The 22899-nt window shown below is 40.8% G+C and overlaps 1 pseudogene; it reads right to left on the reverse strand.

The window, feature by feature from the left end:
- Window positions 1–1188: 1188 nt before the first annotated feature.
- On the reverse strand, window positions 1189–21906 carry LOC101711597 (membrane-associated guanylate kinase, WW and PDZ domain-containing protein 3 pseudogene; annotated as a pseudogene).
- Between the last annotated feature and the right edge of the window lie 993 nt (window positions 21907–22899).

Below are 22899 nucleotides of genomic sequence, written 5' to 3' on the forward strand. Positions count from 1 at the left end.
TTCTTCTATTCTCCTTTTCTTGTCTCTCTGTGATTATTAGAATGAATGGCTTTTTAGTTCATTTTAATTTTCCTACTATTTGCCATACTTTTCAGCACTAAATATTTTTAATGATTGCGCTATAAAGTATGGTATATATCCTTAATTTTTCACTGTCCATACTCTAAGTGTATTTTTGTAGTAGGAGAACCACCTAGCAGCAGCACTTAGCACGATTTGTGTATGCAAAAGATGAGGGGAAGGAAGGACTTAGGAGAGACTCCGAGGAAGAGATACCATCTGAACTGAGTCTTGGGAAACCGGCAAGAAAGAGTAAGATAATATTAAGATCAAGAAATGGCCATTTCAGATAAGGTCAGAAGTTTAAAATATTGTGCTAATGTTAATTACTGTATCTGGTTTTGATCATTATCCTAAAGCTATCTACAATGATAACCTTAGGGGAAATGGGTAAGGAGTTTACAGCTTCCTGTATTATATTTGCAACTTTTCTATGAGCCTAAAATTAGTCCAAAATAAGTTATTTTAAAAGAAAAAAACTGAAGTTTCAACCCAAAGGACCAACAAGACAAGGCAGGATGGACCGCAGGGGTACTACTGTACAGTATGTCTGGAGCCTTGGCAACATGCAGAAGAAATGTCAGATGGGGCTGAAGACAAGAACAGATGTCAGGTCCCACAGAGCTTTAGAGGTCCTGTTAGGAGTTTAGATTTTATCCCTGGGAAAACAAAGAGCTATAAAGAACTTTAAATATGGTCAGACTGATAGTGAAACTATCAACTTTTTTTTTTCTTTTGTTTTTTCCCAAGCCAAACCGGTTTCATTATTGTGGAAATATCTGAATGAGAAGGATAAAACAGACATTATACAGTAGATAAGTTGCCACAAATACAAAGTGAGTTGTGACCACACTGTTAGTATCGACATGTCACTTGTCAGACACCCATGTAGATGAGCAGGCAGGTGAGCGTGGGGACACAGCTCCTTCCTTAGCCAGAGGGAGGGCAGCTAGCCAGGGATGGTTGGTTCTTAGCAATCCTAAAGGCCCTTCATGCAGCCTTGAAACTTGATGTGCAAATTAAAAGGTTCTTAGGTGTTTCAGAATTTCTGAAAAAAAATGATTTTCTGGAAAAATGCTTTTAGTAAGAAAAGATTACAACTTGTTTTTCTTTGTTTTATGCTGAAGGTCACAACCATTTCTTGGCCATGCCAGTCATGCCTGTGACTTTATTTGCACTCGGCACCTTCCAGGGCCCTGGAGTTATTGGTGTTTTTTTAACTGGAGAGCTACTTTCAGGTTTGAACCTTCCACTCTCTTTGCATTTGTCAGTTGTATGTAGTTCTTTCCCTTTGTGATCTTCTACTTTATTTAACACCATCCTCTCTTCAGGTTCCTGTTTCAGCTTCTTTTCTGATATTTGGACATTTTCTCCTATTTTATCTTTACCAGGACGTGTTTCTCCTATGGTTGCTTTCTTTCCTTTTTCATTTTCAGACACTACTCTACTAGCAGTGTTGCTAGTCTTTTTGGAGGCAACAGATTTTTCATCCATTCTCTTGCTTTTTTTCTCTGGAGACCTTGTTCTATCTTTTCCTGACTGACTCTGCTTCAGATCTTTACTGATCACGCCTGATTTTTCTTTCCCATCCGGGAGCTGTTCAGCATTGTCACTAGCACAGCCTGCTACTCTGCAACTCTCACCCTCCAGTAATTTGGCTTCAGCATTTGACAAGTCTTTGCTTCCTTCAGTTTTTTGCTGCTGCTTTGGGCTGGTTCTGCAATGAGCTTGTCCAGAACCTGCCCTGGTGTCGATCTGACACCTTTTCCGAGGGCTCAGTGATCTATCTCTGGGTCTTCTTTTGGGGTCATTTTTTAGAGGACTGGGAATCTTTTCCAAATGTTCCTCTGAATAGCGGTGAGCTGACTTTTTGGGACTAGCAGATCTACCTCTCCGTGTAACACCATTTTCTACTCTAAGTAGACTTTTCTTGTCACTGTGCCCATGACTGTTGGGTGGATCCCTCTTATTCACATTTGTTTGAAGAAGAGAGTAATGCTTTATCTCAGGCTGATTTTCATTTAAAGTGCTTTTCTTTTCAGGTACAGTGTCCTTTAATTTTTTTGCTTTTTCACATATCTGAACTCTCATTAGAGAATCTTCAATTACTGGCACATGAGACTCTTCAAATATGGAAGCAGAATGTGAAGATGGGGGAAATGGTGACCATCATAAATCACATTGGAAGATGAAGGATTATTAATATCCCAATTACCATGGTCAGGTATCAAGCCAGTTCCTGGCCTCAAAAGAAGAAGAACTTTATTCCCACTGGCCTGAATGAGCTCAATTGCTCGAGTATGTGTGATGCCTCGAGTAGGTTCCCCATTGATTTCAACAGTCTGGTCACCAACGTGAATCCTGCAGTCTTTGATGGCAGGGCCGTCCTCGGCAAGGCGGAGGATGAACAGCCCCATGTTGTATTCCTTCCCGCCTTGCAGGCTGAACCTGAAGCCCCGGGGGCCGCGCTCCAACTCCACAGGGTAGCAGCCCAGGCTCTGACTGTGCCAGCTGCCCACCACTGACATCACAGTGGCGTCGGGCTGTGCGAGGGGCTTGTGGTCAGACCACGAGTGTCTGTAAGAGCCGGAGGGGTCCTTCCCCATCTCACCTTCCAGGGCAGTTCTGGCCCCAGGTGCATGGTTGCCTGGTGCCTGTCCCATGGGTCTGTGCTGCAGTGCTGGGCTTTGCCTGGTGGAGTTTGTTCCAGATGGTGGACCATGGTGCTCTTCTTCAGCAACGACTGTCAGTGTGACAGTGATGCCAGCATCTTTGATCAGCTGAACAATGCTATCGTGGGACAGTTCAATAATGGACTGTCCATTCACTGCTGAGATATGATCTCCAACTTTCAGTTTTCCACATCGATCAGCCGGACTTCCTTCTATAACTCGGCCAATTTTATGAGGAATAACTCCTGGGGGTGGTTTGCTTTTGGAGGTGAGGATGACAAAACCAAATCCATAATTTTCTTTTCATTGTAAGACAACATCGTAGGCCTCCTGGGGAGCAAGTCTGGTGGGCACCTCTGCTCGGTTCAGGTGGGGAGATCCATTCTGTGTCAAATTGAAGGCTTGGGAGCTGTCATCCTCAGGTTGTTTTTCAACTTTGCCAATGGCCAGGCAAGAGCTGATGACGCCCCAAGTACAGTGCAAGTATGAGGAGAAGTGAGTGTGTAGACATTAGAAGGGCTTGATGATTGGAAGAATAAGAGAAGAAAGTGAGAGGAAGTATTAAATGCTGATAGCTTATATAAATTCAAAAACCAGAAAAACCAAACTATGTTATTGTTGGGGTGATGATTACCCTTGGAAAAGCATTGATTAGAGGAGGGCAGAGTGTGGTTCCTGAGGCTCTTTCTATTGATCTAAGTGCTGTTTACCTGGGTGTGTCCACTTTGTGAAAGTTTGTCAAGCTGTATACTTAACGAAATGCACAACTTTCTAGATGTTTATTTGTCTTGGTTACTCTGCTGGGTAACAAACCACCCTAAACTCAATGTCATAAAACAATAGCCATCTTATTATGCTCACACATTCTGAGGATTTCGATAAGTCATGGCAGCATGTCTTGGGCCCATATCTGGAGATCAGGGAAGCTCAAATGCTGGAGGGTGACTTGTGCCTGGGGGCTCAGCTCACTCAGAGGCTGCTTCAGTCACATGCATACATAGTCCCTTGGCTGGGACAAGTCAAAGACTGAACTCAGCCAGGACTGTGAACCAGAGCTTCTCACCATGTGGTGGCTCCAAAAGAGAGCATCCTGCGAGGGACCTACCAGACAATAAGTATTATGAGAGAACCAGAAGGAAGTAGCATGGCTTTTCATGATCTAACCTCAGAAATCACGCATCACTCTTGCTGTGTTCTATTGGTTGAAATAGTCACAAGGAAGCAGCATTAAAGAATGTATGGCCATTTTAAATTTTTTATTAGTATATGTTTGCATCATGATTACATTCATCATAGGGAGTTGGTACATGTACAGGACACATCTTAATTATTTTTTTATTCCTTTCCTCTCATCTCCCTCTGCCCTCTTGCCATTCCTTGGTCTGCTTCCCTTTTTGCAAAAGATCTATATCCCTGGTTCCTGTTATCTGTCTTTTGTACTAAGGCAGGAGAATAGAGCATGGCAGACTGACTGGAAAAGTGGGTGTGATCTGTTAATTACAAAATCCCAGGCCACACGCACAGAACAGTTTCCAAAGCCCTGCAAGTGGACTTCTCTCGAGAACTCCAGCAGGTTTTCTATAGGTCAGCCTAGACCTGGAGTCAGCCCGAGGGAAAAGTTCAAAAGGACAGTTGACACTGAGCTTTTTGAAACTGTGTAGCCCACTCTCATCCTGTAGGGTGCACTTATTTTCCTGCTTTTACTTGGCCCAAACTCACTCTACAGAGCCTATTTCTTTTCCTAACTTTAATAAATATAAAACCTTGTTATTGTTTGCACTTGTATTGACCAATTCTTTGTTCAGGACAGAAAGAATCTAGAATAGACCTCTAGGAGATTCCAGCACCCTAGGACCTGATAGCAGTAGTGTATGATACCACTTCATGTAATATATGTATGTATATAAAGAAGTCTTGAAGTCCTGTACATCTGACTCCTGTCTTCACCCATCTGTTCTCCCATAGCTATCATGAGTATTACATCTACATACTTTAAACTCCGCAATATTTCTTTTGCTTAAAAGTTATAAGTATAGGGCGGGGGATTTAGCTCAGTGGTTTTGCCGCCTGCTACGTGAGCTCAAAGACCTGAGTTCGATCTGCTGTACCAAAAAAAAAAAAAGTAATAGGTATAATAGAAAATAAGGAGGAAGAAAGTAAAAACCAAATGGTCTTTAGTATTCATTCAGATAGCTACTATTTCTGATGCTCTTCATTCCCTCCTCAGGATCTGAGTTTTTATCAAACATCAATTTCTTCCACCCTAAATTATTTCCTTTAATATTTCAAGGAATGCAGTTCAGCTCGCAATAAATTCTCCCATTGTCCTCTTTACTTGAAAATTTCCTTACTTAACCTGGAATATTGGAGGCTATTTTCACTAGATGTAGAATTCGGGGGTTGAGGAGACTTTTTCTTTTTTCTTTTCTTTTTGTTATTTTTTTTTCCTTTCAGTTCTTTAAAGATACTTCATATTCTTCTGTTCCCCATAATTTCTCATGACTCTGAGCCCTGAAATGTTCTAAACTGCCTAGTTTCTTCAAAAAACTAGTCTTTATTACTGTCCTTTCACAGAAAAACTAAGTGACTTAACCAACTTCTTTTGCCAAAGAGTTGATAGAGATTAGAGGAGAATTTTTAGTTCTTTCCATTATCCCCTTGTAAATGAAGGGTTTTGTGGAAAAAAGAAAAGGTTCCTATGAAGCCCAGAAGTCTCCAGCTTGACCTTGAATTGCTAATCAATGCCCCCTGGGGGAGAAAAAGAAAGCCAGAGCATCCTTTTCTGGCCTCAGGAAATGCGTTCTCTGAATGACTCTTTGGAGCTGAGATGAGAGGGAAGAGCTGTCTTTGATGGGGAGCTTTCAATCCCAGGTGTGAGGGAAAGCTGGTCTTGTCTAAGGGTGACACGAGGCTGGAATTAAGCCTTTAATTATCAAGACTAGAACTTCAAGGGGCGTGCAGTCTTTCCGGAAGCACTCCTCTCCGCCCAGATGAAAAAGGAAGGAGGTAGCACACCCACAGGTCTAAGTGGTATGTGTGTGAACCAGAAGAGATTGACTTCTGATAAGACCAAAAGAAACAAAACAAAAATTAAAACAAAGGAAATAAAGCCAACTTGGGTCTGCTCTTTTAAACTACCCCCTCCTCACCCCTGCTAAACACTCTGTGTTTAGAGTCCCAACTGCATTTATCTTTGGTCTTCTCTAACAGGCTTCTGAAGAGTGTGTCCTGTCCCAGCATGCAAATGTGTCTACAAAGGCCCACTCCCTGGTTCCTCCGGTGTGTGCAGCTTTGGGACATCACAGGCGTGGGGGCCAGATGAATGACTTCCAGTCCTTGCTACACCGCTTACAGCTCTGTGACCTTGGCCATGTGTCTTACATGCTCTGCTTAGATCTTTTGATCTCAGAAAGCAATAATAAATATTTAACCTCTTCCTTGTCAGTTTCTATGGCAGGGTATCCTGTTCTCCTCTCCCTCTGGGGACATAGTCAATGTGCATTTCCAACCCACCCTTGAATCTGCCGGGTACAGGAACTGAGTTCCATGTGTAGGAATAGATTGCACGCCCCCATTTACAGGCTGGGCTAGAATCATGCCACATGATTCTCCTTGCTCCCTCTCCTCACAGTCTGCACCCCTATAAATGGTGCCAGGACAGCCACCCAACCAGAAATATCTGAAATGGACTTTTGCCTGGGCAAGAAAAAACCTGTACTGTACTAAACCTCTGTGGTTTGGGAGTTGCTTGTTATAGTAGTTAGCCTTGCTGATTACTATGTCTAAGTATTAGATGGGAAATAGAATACCACTTGGTTGAATTACACTCATAGTAAGGATTAAATGAAAGGAAGTAGATAAAGTACCTGAGAGCTTGGTATCTATCTGAAGGAATTTGATAAGTGAAGCAAAAACTTTAGATCCAAGGAACTTCAAGCCCAACCCATACTACTGAGCATGCCTACCTCTGCAAACTAAAAGGTGACAAACCAATTCCCCGTCTTTAGGGTCAATGAATGTTTTCTTAGAGGTATGTTATATATGCATATATGTGTCCATGTACATTATTTACATTGATTTTGACTTATATAAGCAATACATGTACATTATTTCCTTATACAAAATGGGGTAGGCTTAGGTACGCTTTGACCATCTCTCCAATCCCAGTCTCTTTCCAAGTATAACCAGTTGCCAATCTAGCATCAATTTGAATAAATTCTTCCAAAATTTTTTTGTACCTACTACAAATATGTGTACTTACAGAAAATACATAGCATTATTTCATTTTATTTTTACTAAAAGATGTACTACAGGAATCATTCTGCAACTTGCTTTGGGTCCAATCCTTAAAGCGTTCCCCGATTCTTTAATAACAGCCCTCTCCTTTGCTGTACCTATATTGATCTAAAAGCCAAATGATACCTTTATTTCCTCCTGATCCCAGCTTGCTGCTTTCCATTGTTCTATTCACGCACTTCCTGTTTCTTTGCTCAGAGAGCCTTGAGAGCTGAAATGAGGAAGCATGTCCGAGAGCAATGATTTTTATCACAGGATAAAACTTGACACAGATACTGACAACATGCTTGTTCTCATACCTGGTCATTAGCTGAGAATTCAAAGAGAGGAAAAGGTGCCATGCGGGGCTGCCTTTTACCAGGAACCACAAAGGGGGAAAAATCTTCTACTGTAATAGGAACTCTTGACATGCTGTCCAAAAGAGAAAAGGCAGGATCTGACACATCTAAATGACCAGATCTGTGCAGTTGGCTCTTGTCACTTTGACATACCTCACACCAGTGATCACATGGTCTTCCAAAGGGAAGATGCTACTTCTGAGAAACAAAGCTTTGCTACAGATCTGTTTGGCCAAAAGACAATGTATACATTTCACAGAGTCCCTGAAGATACTGAGGAATGGGGAGCTTGCTACCTTAAAAAGCCACCTCTTGCATTGTGAGGCAGCCTAGCCAAGCTTAGTTTTATTTGCTGAAACTTTAGATTTTATTCTTGTTACAAATCAGCCAAGAGTTCTTTCGCTTAATTTGGTTGAAAATATGAAATTGGCATTTGACAGATAGGGTCTGAGTAGGACCCCCCCAAAGGACATGAGGACCCTGCTTGACCTCTCCACCCCCACAGATAGGTTTGTCAACTTCATCATTAAAAAAAAAGATTTCAGGATGCATCACTTAGAGACATCAGTGGACAGATTTTATAAATTTTAAAACTAAGAGAGAACATGGAAAGGCTTTAGCATTAGCAAAGCCTTTTAGCATCCTAAAGTGAACTAGATGAAATTTTTAAAAACTATTCAAAAGAGGCCCTAAGGAGGCACAGCTCTGATAAATAGGCTGTCCCCAAACAAAAGAAGAGGTTATCTTTTATGGTTTCAGTGGGGTGGGCCAGGGACTGGTAGCCAATACCTTTGGATCTTGAATGTGGCCTGGATTTTAGAGGATTTTCTCCCAGTGTCAGATATGGATCAGTGGCCATTTCCACCCTTGGAGACCCCTGGGTCCTCTGCTTTTACAGCACACCTGGTCCTTGCCATGGTAAGAGTAGGGGATGAGGGGAAGATGCATTCCGTACATTGTTAGTGAGAGAGAACAGAGAGAAAGGATGCTGCAGTCTTTATTAGGTAAGAGGTTATGAATTAAGACCTGAGATTCCATATCTCTTGTTCTTGTTCTATGAGGGGACCTGCCCTGCTTCATTCTGACTTCTGGAATGACCAGGGATAGATTAAATCCCTCTTGGATGTGATCAGAGCCTCTCTCTCTCTCTCTCTCTCCCCCTCCCTCCTCTCTCTGTCTCTCTCTCTCTCTCTCTCTGTTACACACACACACTTTATTAAATCTGAGAAAGCCCACACCTACCTAAACATTATCAGATCTCCAAGGTAGCTTAGTTTCAACTAAATACTTTTTCTCCAATGTCAACTTTCTCTTCATTAGCAAACTTCTTAACAATACTATTGCTATCGTTATAAAGTTGTCTGCAATGGCATTTTTAGAATAACTCTCCTTTTCTTTTTTATATCTCCTCTGGAAATGAGAGTTGAGGTCCTCCTTGGGGTATAGGATATGTCAGCCAAAGCAGAGATCCAAGAGATGAACAATCATACCCTATCTCTTTCCCCACAAAAACGGTGTTTTTGCTAATTCTCATTTCAATGACTGTATTCTCATCAGATTTGAGGTTAGAAATATTAGCTCATATCTTTCCATGGAAGATACATCAATATAGTCAAAAAGGTTGCAGACCTCCTGCTTGTGCCTTGTATATGAAATGCTTATATTTGTCATGCCTGAATAGACTTGCTGCAAGTTGTACTTACCGAGTAAGCTGAAGAACACGTTTTCCTAAGCAAGCCAAAATATTGGGTTCTGTCCTTTTGATGAAATGTGCATTTTCCTTTAAGAGATAAAATCTTCAATCAATAATTTGAATAGTGTTTTACAAAAATGTCATCAGGTTAACTCAGGATGCTAAAAACTCATTTAAGATTTTGCTTTGGCTTTTGTCCCACATCATTTTCTCTCCATTATGTGAACTGGGTGAATCTTCACTCCTTTGAGCTGCTTTTTGCCAATATTTTATTTCTCTCAATTATGTAAACAGTTCTAATAGCCTGCTTGGCCTCAGCTAGGCTCGCTGGCCAACTTGAGGCTTGATTACTGCCGATTCCAGGGTGGTTCAGGGCTTGTCTAAATGCTTCCAGGTCAGGGCTGGGCAAGAAATGCTTCCTCCACTCTTTTGTTTTTTAGCATTAACTCTGTCCTTTCCCTTTTACTTGGTAGACTACCCCTTTCTTCTCCACAACATTTCATATTATCATCGACTCTTCTCATTTCAATCACTTTAGTCCTACCAGCATTGATGAAATTGAGTTTTAAAGCGTTAGTTCACATTCTTTCTGAAGAAAAGATCCATAGAACTTCAGAGGGAAGTGGGAAGGGACCCCTAGGCTGATTTCATGTGTGTTTTTTCTTCAAAGCCATCAAAAGTCTGATCCTGGGCTCCTGTCTATTGCTTCCTCCTGACACTTGGTTGAGATTTATAAGAAGTGTTCATGAAGGACTTTTGCAAAAGATAGGGCATGAAGAGAATGCAGCTACTTCTGCTGACATGGCCTGACCCACTCTTCCCCAAATCACCATGTGGACCTCTGCATGTGCCTGGTGCAGAGCAAACGTTCAGTAGCTGTGTTCCAAAGGCTACTCTACTACTCAGTGTCCCCGCTACCACCATCCCAGGCCAACCATTCCTCAAGGATGAGAGGGAGTAATTTTAGATTGGCTTACTAGGTATAGCAAAATCTAAATGTATGCACTACAATTCAAATGTTAAAATATGGGCCAGGGATTTAGCTCAGTGGTTCCAGTGCCTGTCTTGCAGGCACAAGGTGCCTAGTTCAATCCCCGGTACCAAAAATAACCAAACAAATGTTAAAATATAATGTACTTTTCTCTGTTTTCTTGATCTGATGTAGGACTCTGAAGAGTCCTAGGAGCCAATCAATACATATAAACTGAAAGAATGAATGATCCCATCTTGCTCTGGCAGACAGTGGTAGTGAGATAGTGAAAACTCACCCATTCAAGGTAACCCAGTCATGTCTAGTTTTAGAGTCTATTTCAGGTCAATTTAACCCCATTTGAATATTGTTGGTTTTCAAGGTATCTGCCTACTCCCCACCCTCCTTCTCCCCGGTGGTTACAGAAACAGCTTATGTGTTTCCAAGGTGACAGGGTGAAGGGATTTTTCTCCACTGTTGGTCCTTCTCTGTGGGCTGCTGCTGATCTTGTTGAGATACAGTTCATCTCTCCTCGTGTTGGATTTCTGATCGATTTTTGTACTCCCTGCATCCTTTTCTGAAATTTTAACAGCTGGTCCAATTTTTGGTTTACTATTTTGATGTGAGTTGTAAATAGTGATTGCTCTCCCCTGGCTGTCTGGGCACCCATCATCCGTTTATCTTATGCCTTCTTAGTAAATGAATTTTACATGTACAATACAGTGCTATTAACTATACGCACAGTGTTGCAGATCTCTGGAACTTAATCCTCTTGCTTAATGGACACTTCATGTCTGCTGAATAGCAGTTCCCTATTTCCCCCCTCCCAACCCCTCCATCCCCATTCTTCTCTCTGCTCCTCTATGTTTGTACTGCATAGATGTGCTGTTATGCCATGTTTGTCCTTCTGTGGTTGGTTTACTTTACCTAATAGCACAATATCCTCACAATTCATCCATGCTGTCACATACGGCAGGATTTCTTTCTTTTATCACTGAGAAATAATATTCCACTGGATGAATATATCATATTTTCATTTTGCATTTCCTCACTGACGGATGCTTAGTTGGTTTTCACATCTTAGCTATTGTGAATAATCCTGAAATGGACATAGGTGTATAGCTATCCCTTTGAGGTCTTTATTTCACTTCTTTTGGATGGATACCCAGAATGAAATTAGGAAAACTAGATATCCACACAAAGAAGTAAATTGGACCCTTACTTTATACTATACACAAAATCAACCCAAAATAGATTAAACATTAAAGTGTGAGATCTGAAAATGTAAAACTCCTAGAAGAAAGCATAGGTGAAAACTCCCTGATATTGGTTGTGGTGATTTTAGGACAATAAAAACAAAAATGAATAAGCAAGACTGTATCAAACAGCTTCTGCATGGCAAAGGGAACAATCAGCAATAAGAATGCAACTTATGGATGGGAGCAAATACGTGCTGTGTTTGCTCTTAGAAACCTTCCTAACCTCTGAAGTGGTCTCTTCCACCCCTCTGAAGGCCTACGGACCTACAGTAGATGTGTCTCCCCGTCAGTGGTCTTCTACCACATCCACCTGTGTCGGATATTGCAGGACGAGTTAGTTCCACAGGGCATTCATAATAAATAGCCCTAAATAATGCATCTTAGAATAGTAGAAATGTGTTTATCCTTAATGCTGGAGACTAGAAGTCCAAAATGAAGGTGTTGGCAAGGTTGGATTGCCCTAGAGGCTCTGTGGGAAAATCTGTGTCATGTCTCTCTCTCAGCTTCTATTGGTTGCCAGCCATCCTTGGCATTCTTTGACTTGGATCTCTCTCTGCCTTTGCCATCATGTGATTCTGCTTCCATATATCTGTGTCCAAATCTCTCTCTTCTTTTGAAGATACCAGCCCTTGATTCAGTTCCACCCTAGTCCAGTATGGCCACATTTTTATTTTGATTATATCTGCAAATATCCTATTCCCAAAGAAGACCATATTCAGGAGTACCAAGAGTGTCACCCTGTCTTTTAGGGACCCCAATTCCACCCACAACAAAGGGAAGCACCTGGAGCACAAACTCGGATATTTTTCAACTCCCCCCCATCAGCCTGATATATGCATTGGAGTTTTTACTATCTTACTCTACACACCTGCAGGAGATGAGTTGCAAAAGTCCATCTACCTTAGTCTCATTCCCTGGAATATCTTTCTTCATTCTTTGGATCTTCTCAATGATGAAAGTGCTCTAATTCCCTTCATGACTGGTAGAAACTGCTCCTCTTTTGTGTTTTTTTTTTACACAGGCACTCAGAGTAAAGCTCAGTGCTCAAACCTCCTGGGTTTGCTCTTGATTTGTCACTGGTGAAGATGGTCAGAAAGAACTCCCAGAACCCTTTGCTGGGAGCCATGTTCTCCCATCCAACTGGTGCTTAGGATCATGGGAATACTCCAGATGCTCTGAGGGGTCATCACCCCTGCTTACTCCTAAATACTCTTCTACCTTTCTTTAAAGATCAGGACCCCCGGATTTCCTCAGTGTCAAGGTCAGACCTTTGAATGGAGGACTTCAGGGTGAACAATCTGTGCACTGCTTAGGAGACCTGCTTAGGAGAGGGGGAAAAGCCTGGTAGGAGAGTCTAGAGATGAGATTAGCACATTCTGCACACACAGGGTCCCCACCCTGAAAGTGCTATGTGACCAATTACCTATGTACACCTTCTTTGAGACAACTGTCTCCCTCTGCAACATCGTTCCACTGGACTCTGGCCTGTCCAGGGTGACTCACAGTTACCTTGTATGAGATCATGTGCATTTCAGAAACAATACAGATTTTATTGAAGCCTGTTTTCTTATATAAATAGTTCTCAACTTAGAATGGCTCCATGTCTGATTTTCTGATTTAATAGTAACAGAAAAGTGATGCACATTCAGTGGAAAGCTAGTTTGAATCTTGAAATTTGATCTTTTTCTGGGCTAGTTATATACAGTATAGAACTCTCTCATGAGGTTGACAGATTACCATACCTTAAGTATGAAGAAAAGTATTACTCCCTTACAGGAAGGAACTTCTCCTAAGATCTCACATATCTCAGACCAGAACTGATTTGATAATTGCTCAGCCTGGCTGAACACAATTCTAACTATAGAAATGTATGACATGTACGCCAATCTATCACTTTGCATAATAATTATTCATAGCACAAACTATGTCTGAGCTGTTGAGGGAAGTGTCATTTGATCATCACACAAGTCTCAGCTCACATGTGCTCATCTTTCATGTGTAGCTCACAATGTTTTGGATAAAAGGAAGTGTTAGACAGTCCATGCCCCAGTGATCTGGGGAAAGGGAGAGGGGCGGATCCTGTGGTCCCTCTGCACTGCTGCTCAGAGAGGCCTTCTCTTCGCAAAGCCAGCTCCGCACTGACCCTTACCGGAGACGGTAAACAGTTACATTTCATCTGGGTGAGGAGATGTGGGAATTGCCTGAGAGAAAACTCAGCTGGGAACAGCTCAAGAGCAGTAATTTTTCTTTCTCTCGTCACAGATGAAGTGAACCCTCCAGCTGAAGTGACCACCGGGCAGTCCTGTCTCAGTCACTGAGGTCGTATTCACCTGCCACTGAGGCCAGAATATGAGAGTCCCATGTGACTTTCTTCTGTCACTCATATCCTGGGTCCAATTTTCAGCAATTTCTATCAGCTCTACCTTCGAAATACTTCCCAAACCCAATTGCTTCTGCCACCCTACTGTCACGTCTCACCTAAGCCACAGCCTCCATGTAGCTTCCCAACCCTGATCTGGGGTTCCTACACTCCATGCTTCACCCCGGTTCCAGACCAACCTTCAAAGCATCTATCAAATAATTTTATTACTCTCCCCAGCTAGGAGGTGAGCTCATGAATGCAAACAATTTGTCTTACTTGCTGCTGTGCCCTCCAGATTTTCAACAATGCCTGACCATAATAAGTGCTCAAAAATAATTGCCAAATGAAAGAATGAACAAATGATATATATATATTTTTTGATACTGGGGATCGAACTTGGACCCTTGCACTTGCAAGGCAGGTACCGGAACCACTGAGCTAAATCCCCAGCCCAACAAATACTATTTTTAAAAGGCCTTCTTGTACTTCATCCTTCACTCACCACCTAGCTGCTGATTCTCCATTTCTTCAAGGAAGGCAGAGTCTGAGGGTGGATACTGGGGCTCAGGCTTCAGGAGTTTTAAAAACTCAGTAGGCAATTCCAGTGAGCAACCTAGGTTAAGAACCACTGAGGCAATCAGGGAATTTTAATGTTCAATGTGCACAGAAGCTACCTGAAGAACCTGTTGGAATGCAGACTCTGAGTTGGTAGTAATAGGAGCTGCGGGTGTGAGCGCGAGAGCCTGCCTTTCTAACAAGCTCATGGTGACCCCACTGCGGCTGGGCCGTGGGCTGTGCTTGCATAGCATGGGCCTGGGTGATTCCTGCAATCCCCAAGCTCAGCCCTGTGTGCTAACATGCAGGTAACACCACATACCTCAACCTCTGCCCTAGGAGCCTGCTAGATTCTCCCACCCCAGAGGGCGCTGGATTCCTAGAGGGGCACTAGAGGGGAAGAGACTATACAGGAAACGTGCTTGCTTCATTTAAAATAATTTTTAAGGGGATTTAGCTCAGTGGTGCTGCCGCTTGCCTCACAAACGCAAGGTCCTGAGCTTGAGCCCCGGTACAAATAAATAAATAAATACATACATACATAAATACATTTTAACTTTTAAAAATTTTAAATTTTGAGGTAATTTCAGCTTTACAAAAATGTACAAAATGATCTAAGGAATTCCTGTCTTTCACCGAAATTCCCTCAATGTTAAATCTGACTTACTCGTACTGCAATACTCTACATTAGAAAAGGAATACTTATATGGTACAGTTAACTAGGCTACAGGCAGAACTTATTGAGACTTTGCTTGTTGCCCAGTGTCCTTTTCTGACCTATGATCCAAGCCAGCATCGTGAGTTGCAATTAGTTCTCAAGTCTCTTTAGTTGCTTTCATCTAGAATATTTCTTCAGGTTTTTTTGTCTTACATGACCTTGAAACATTTAAAGAGTATTGGCCAGTCTTCTAGAAAGTCTCTTAATTTGGGTCCATCTACTATTTCCTCATGATTAAATTCAGATGGAGAACTGGGGACAAGTATACCATGGAAGTGAGGCTGTGACCTTGTGACTTTCACAGTGCATTGAGCATGCTCATGGCTAACGAGGTTACCTGTGCCCTCTTGGATAGGGTGGAATCTCCTCACACCGCTTTTCCCACTGTAATTAAATGTTTGTTGTGAGGGGGACAGGTTGAGGCTGAAGATACGCCACACCTCATCCCATTTTTCACACACTAATTTTAGCATCCGCTGATGGATTTCACCTAAAAACTTATTATTGAGGTACTTGTTTAGTGATGATTTTCAATTTCTGTGATTCCTTCCATGTTTATCCATTGGAATTCTGCTATAAGGAAGAGCTTTCTCATCTCTGCTTTATTTATTTATTATTTATATTTGCAATTATCTGCCTAGGTATGGATTTATGGACTCTTATTTTGTGGTATGGATTATAGTCTGTTTTCATTACAGTCTGTTTTCACTTCGTTCTTTGCCAAAAAACGTCCTCCGTTTAGCCAGTGGGAGCCCACGAACAGGTTTCTGTGTCCCCTGATCTTTCCATCATTTTTAGAGTATTTTCTTACTATTTGGAACCACAAGATGTCCTGGGCTATTTTGGCATTTTCCTTGCCCTGGCCTGGGCAGGAAATCAGCTCTTTTTCCAAAGAGCACTGATTCCTTTCGTTGGAAAAATGGTATTTAAATATCAAGATTTGGGAGCTGACGTGGTGGTGCTCACCTGTAATCTGAGCACTCAGGAGGCTGAGGCAGGAGAATTCCTGCAAATTCAAGGCCAGCCTGGGCTATCTAGTAAGTTTGAGGCTAGCCTGGAGTATGCAGCAAGACCCTGTTTCAAAAAGCAGAACAAAATAAATAATTATATGTCAAGATTTGGGTATGAATGCGCTTATCAAGAGTGGGGTATCATTGTTTTTAAATGTTTGGATTTATAAATGTACCTGTATATCTATCTTAAATTTACATTAAAATGTCATGAGCTAGTACTGGTAATTTGTTTCTGTTATTACCTTTCGAGATCTCTGCCCTTTTACCCTTTTTTTCTTTCCTTCCCTTTCCTTCTCTCCTTCCTTCTTCCTTTCTTCATTCCCTCTTCTCTCTCCCTCTTTCATCTCTCTCTACCTCTCTTCCTTCTTCTCCTCACCCTTTCTTTCCTTCTTTCTGTCTTCTCCATGCCTTCCTCTTTGTCATCATTGGAGTCTTGCTTCTTAAGAGGTCACAATTCACCATGTACCTATGTACCCATCTGCTAAGGGGCAAAAAGGTTGCAGTTGAAAGCCACCTGTTTGGGATTGGAACTTCCCAATAGAATTAGTACCATTTTCTCTTGGAAACTAATGACAGCATCCTGGAGCAAATCAGTTTGATTTCCTTAACATTCAGTTTTTCTTTTTCCAAAACTATCTATGACTTCCCAAAGGGCAGCTATATTTAAAATTGTTTGAGAACAAAGACTTTGGCAAATCTGCCCTGGGCATTTGCATTTTAATAGCCTGAGAAGTAAATCCACATTTTAAAGGGAAAAACTATTTACCATCTGCAGTTCATGCACATCTGAGGCAGAGAAAATCTGCCATTCACACACATTTCTGATGAAGTTGGCAGGATCTCCTGGAGAGTTTCACCACCCTTGAGGGAGACGCAAACGCCCAGCTTCTGAAAATGTGCTTGATGCAATATGGCGAGCCGGCTACCCAGCTGCCGCTTGCAGCAAAAATGCAAGTATCTTGGGAGTGGTATCTTATTTTTTCTTGTGGAAAAAATTTGAGTACCATTGATGGAGAAGTAGGCATGGTCTTAAAAAAAGTAGTGAATAACAAATATATTCACCAGCTGTCCAGGTACTGATAAAACAGTTCAAACTTGGAACTGTATTCATTTCCCAAGGCACCCAATGTGGTAGGGAGGGTTACATGGTAAAGTGCACGGAGAGGGAGGGGACATGAGAATACCAACAAAAAGTGCCACCTCATAGGAGGCAGACTGTGTGGGGACAGAAAGAAAGAAGAAATTTTAGCATTGCCATGAGAGAAAAATTCTCATGGCAATGCAAGTAAGATGAGGAAAAGATGTTCAAGATGGTACATTGAAAGGTTTATGTAATTTGCTGAGCAAGCCTTCTGAGCTGGATTTCAAGGCCTCCTAGCATGAATATTGACATTTTTCACTTTTGTTTTCTTTTGTTTTGTTTTGGCTTGGCTTAGCTCAGCTTGGTTTGGCTTAAACAGATGCTTCTTTTAAAAAAAAAAATGAACACACACAGCACAGCAGCATCTGGGGTTGATTCCATATATTTGAATTATACGCAGGATGATCATCATATAATTAACAGTCACAAGGCATGGCACTGGCCCAGCAGAAAGGATACTCACCCATCAGAGCAGCTGTCAGCTCTGAACAGTGGGGCACCACACTAATGTGTGGTGTGTGAAGTGATGTGTGTCACCTCTAGTATCAGTGCTTTCTAGTCTAAAAGTGATGGATAGCAATTTATGGGCACTGCATGACCTCAAATGTTTCCCAGTGTTAGTTCCATTGGAGAAACTGTTGTGGGGTGGGGAAGGCAAGAGTCAGTGAGGAGTCTCTGGTAGTCTGACTCCTACCTGGGCATGCTAGACCATGTTACTGTGTGAAACATATCTGCTAACTCTAGTTCAAAGATGCAAATGAGAAAAGGCAAACTTGTTCCTTTTTTGCTAGTGAAATAAAATCCTCAGGGTAACAGAGTGAGCACACATTCAATGCCCATTTTCTTCCCTAAGTTTCCTAGCATCCTTGCATTTAGGTGGGGGCCCTATGAGTAATCCTGGCCAATGCACTGTGAGCAGAAGTGGTATGGACCACATTTAGACCAAGGGGGCTAAAAGTCAGTGTCCTTCTGTCATGCTTCCTTTGCCATTTCACCTGAAATAACTATTTCTGAGGCTATATGTCCCAAATGATGTTATAAAATAGACAAGAGGTGCTCATCCTGGGTGAAACTTTATGTTAAACCACACAGGTTTCCACAACATGGCACAACTTAGCCTGACCAGAAGTGGGTCCCTTGTGGAGCCTGCATAACAAAAAATTGAACATTTTCATAGCATTGTCTTTACTAGAAATCACTGAGGACCCTGCTCCTGGGTTAAAATGCTGAAGCTCCATGGGGTACAGTAAACATTTTCTAAAGCTTCCACTTGTAGTAACTTGAGGGGGTAGGAGTAGCACAGTATGCTTGCATGCTGCAGGAAGATATTAGAAAACAGAATAAACTCGGATTTGGGCATCCCTAATCTAAAAACCCAAAATGCTCCAAAATTGGAAACTTTTTGAGCACTGACAAGATGCCGCGAGTAGATTACACGCTCACCTTGTGTGACAGGTCGAAGTAAAAAAGCACAGTAAAAACTTTGTATAAAATTACCTTCAGGCTATGTGTATAAGATTTATAGCAAAGAAATGAATTTTGTGTTTTGATTTGAGTTTCATCCCCAAGACATCTCATTATGTGTGAGCAAATATTCCTAAATCTAAAAAGCTCTAAAATCTGAAACTATTGGCCCTGAGCATTTTGAGTGAGGGATATTCAGTCCATAGCCTGTATTGGCTGCCTTTGGCTATTACAAGAAAGAGATGAGCTCAGGAAAGAAATGGCAGGCAAGGGTGCAAAGGAATGAGGAGTGTTCAGAAATCCAGAACCTGGTAGAATTGGAAAAGCTAGCTTCTTCCAGACTGTGACTGTAGGCCATTAAAAGATGTTAACTGTAGCATTAAAAGATGTTGGTCCTGCTTCCAATTAGTGTAGAAAGCTGCACAGCTTTGCTCTCATACTAATGAGGAAAAGATGGGTCATTTATAAAATCATAACTTTTCTTGAATTCACCAAAAACTGAGATCACAAGACAACTGACTTCTCTAGAGCAACTCCCTCCAAGCAGAGATGGGACACATGAGCTGTTTCACCTTTGGCAGAGTAAGGAAGGATGAGGTGGGCAGCCTAAAAACAAGCAAGAAAAAATCAGCTAAAAATGTAATTGAGTCCAAAAGGCCTAGTGTGGGCTAGCATAATGGTTTAAAATCAACAATGTGAGTAGAGTCTGTAGTCACTGATGAGCTCTTTTCCATGGACATCTATCAGGAAAGCAAGTTTGCCTTATGGAAAAGCAAACTAAAGAAACTGGGTTTAAAAATCACTCATTTGTGTTCATGGAAAGAGAAAAACAATGCTAAGGACACCAACTTGTATCTTCTCACTCACCAAGCAAGTCCTATTAAAAAATTCTACTGGAACCATTTCCTCGGCTAATTAATCAATTTATTAGTGTTTTAAGATTGAGACTTTGGCTTTGGTGTGCATTTAATCTACAACAATTATCTGGAAATATCCAACAATGCCTGTACAAATGTTTCTCTATCTTAGTGTCAGCTCTGAAGTTTTTAAAATAAATTTTTAAAATTTCAAATTTGGAAAGGTCTTACTCAAGTTTTGATACTTCAGCTATTTAGTGACTTCAAGCTACATATCAAACGTCAAGAAAATATTCAAGCTTCTCAGATGAAATAAAAAGTGGGATTATTGCATTGTTGATGGAATAATGAAAATTTGAAACCCATTGTTCAAGCTTCCACTAGTCCTGTTTGAATTCAAGAATTCCTGAGAGACAGAGGACTGGGAGGCCTTGGCAGTACTATGTCTTGCTCTCCAAAGAGTTTCCTTTCCATGTTTCAAAGGCAGTATGTTTTTACTTATAAATATATTTTTATTTTAGAATTTTGGTATTATGGTTTGGGTCTGGACCCCCACCCCCGCCAAAGCCTCATTCAGTCAGAGGTAGCTGAATCTGGAATGTGTGATGCCAGGATTAAGGGTGTGTGGTTATTAAACCTCTACAAGTGAGTGAGTAGTTTGGCACTGCCCTAAACCTGGTAGTCTGGATGGGATAAAAGAGACAGAAAGATGTAGTGAAGGTTCCTTGTTTCCTTTGCTACCTTGTGTGCACCATGTTGTTTCTCCTCTACGGTGCCTGTCTCCTCTGCCACCCACCCTGCCTTGGAGCCAGCCAATTTCGGACTGAAACCTGTACAAACTGTAAGCCAAGTAAATTCTTTCTCCTTCTAACTTTGGGTGTTGGGTATTTTGACTCAGCAATGAGAGAAAAGTAACTAACACATTTGGGAAAGACAGAAAATGAAATAAAACCCATAGCCTCATCATGTGGTATAACCACTATTAACAATTTGGTGTATATGCTCATAGGCTTTTCTTTCCTATGAATTTATATAAGTATATTTTCAAAACTAGTTTCATGTATTGCATATTTAGTTCTACTTTCTCAAATTTCTGACCCTTTACATAAATCTGCATTTTAGCATCATCTTTAGTAGTGTTTCAATTTCATTGTCCATGATAGGAATACCTTAAACTTCAAATAGTACTTTGGTCCAAAAGGCAACAAATCCTTCCAAACACAACCTAATCCAGAAAATCAAGTGGAGGTAATTATTAAATATTTACATTTTAAAATTTATGCTGTAAACTTCTTCAAAATCCATTTAAAATGTAGCCTTATACCAGAGTTTTATTTTGCCATCTCTAAACATTTAGTCATAGACTATGGAGTATCATTTCAAAATATAAACTATTTAAAAAACATATATTTAGAAATCTGTATTTTTAGAAGTATTTACAAAATTAGTCACTACAAGGTACAGACTTTTCTGAGTCAAGATTCCACTGAAGAATATTTGAAAAAAGTAAAAACAGCTTTATTGCCAAAGGAATCTATACTTAAAGACTTAGAAACTCAACTGAGTATCTTTTTAAAGTTTTTTATGTTTTTCAAACCTAAGATTCCAGAGAAATCAAAATATTGAGATGGAAGTAGGGCCTCTCTCCATTTTTCCTACAAATATTAAACAACATCCTCTAGATTTTTAATTTCTTTAGCATAAATTAGTCAGTTCTACTTGAATCATAGTGACAGTATCTCTAGCACATAGTCAGGATCATGACAGTTAATGTCTTGGGAATGTTATTTGCCTGACACATTTTAATGTCCCTAGAAGCTGTCTGCAACCTAAAAGCCCAGGAGCAAGTGACTGACCTTGACAATGAAGGGCATGTCTGCTTCGCTTATTTATAGAAACATGAAAAAACCAGACTCAATGTTTGCATTATAAGAGAGAATATCCTTTTTCAAAAGAACAGCACAGTGTTCTTAACAAGAGAGATAGACTGTCCCCTAATAAATCATATATAATGAAAGTCCTTCACATTTGTGTATAATGCATTTTAGAAAATGTATTTGAAAGTCAAGTGTCTGAAAGTCAAACACTAGGCATATGGAGAGTTCTCCTTCCAGAGAGCTCAAAATATTAGGGAATTCTTAAGTGTGATTAAAGACATAATATACAATATGTGCATACTTATTTAATTCATTAAAAACAATACACATTAAAGATATATAAGTAAAATAAGTGTTTTAAATAATTTATTACCTTGACTGTCAGTTATCATGGCCTAGAGAAGGAATTTATTCAAAACTGGGAAAGGACTAGCTGATAGTGATTGTACTTAATGATGTCAGATCCATTTTCTTAAAATTGTTATCAAGAGAAAATTGAATGGCAGCCCTTTTCTCATTGAGAAGGGATTTTGGAGAAGCCATGCTTTTCTAGTAGCATGCACATCTCCTGAATTTGGGAAACTGTTAATTCTGTTTATACTCACTCAGGCACCTCATTGCCTCCATCCATATCCCGTACTATTGGTGATTTCAGAATATCCTCTCTAGACTCTCACTGGGTCTTTTCCTCTGCAACTGAACTCACAGTCAAGCATATCCATAGAGCATGCCACTAAAGGTGAAATTACTAGCCTCCAAGTAAGTGCAAAATGCCATAGATATTCAAATAATTGGATAACAACACTTGAATGATGATTGCCAAATGTAGAATGTTGGGAGCCAGTCAGAATTGCCATAAAATAGCTAACCATTTGCTTCTTAACTGTGATACAACTGTCCTGATCAGCAGAGTTGAGGAAATCTGATACATAATGGTGGGGGGACCATGTGAAGATTGTGTGAAAGTCAAGGACACCAAAATGTCTTTCAGGAATAGCTACTGCTGAGATCAAGATTAATCAAAAGCAAGCAAACAAACAAAATATATTATAAGCATTGTAGCATTAGCTCATGGGGAAATACTTAGAAGGTGCAATTTAAAAAATATGGTAAATGTTTAAACTTTTAAAAAATTATTACAGTGAAATATACATTGTCATCAATCCCCCTCAACAAGTTTCCCCTTTCTTCAAACTCTCTTGTCCCATTGTTCTTGCTACTTTCTGAAGTAGTTTTGGGAGTCCTCTTTCGTGAGTATCTTTAGCTGTGCTGTCCATGGCTGCCTCACCATCCTGAATAAAAACATTGACCTTTCATAGTCATTTTGACTTTGGGGAAGAGCCAGAAGTCACTCGATGTGAAATCTCATGAATAAGGTGGACACACGATAATGTTCTTACGAGCCTGCCTTTCTGTTGAGCAGCATTAGGCAGCCACATTCACCGTAGTCTGGCCACATCTCATAAAGACTGTCATCGCAGTGTTCTGTGTGGGTGCTGGGTGACCCACGTGCTCAGTGCCACATCTGCATTCTGACTCATGGAATGAAACAGAATGAATTAGGTCTTACTTTGAGGAAGAAAAAATGTTGTCTCAGAAACACAAATTTCCTTTTAAAATGAGA

The sequence above is a fragment of the Heterocephalus glaber genome, unplaced genomic scaffold, assembly GCF_053883595.1.
Source record: "Heterocephalus glaber isolate CG9 unplaced genomic scaffold, H.glaber_assembly_v1.0 deba00000676, whole genome shotgun sequence".
Classification (NCBI taxonomy): Eukaryota; Metazoa; Chordata; class Mammalia; order Rodentia; family Bathyergidae; genus Heterocephalus; species Heterocephalus glaber.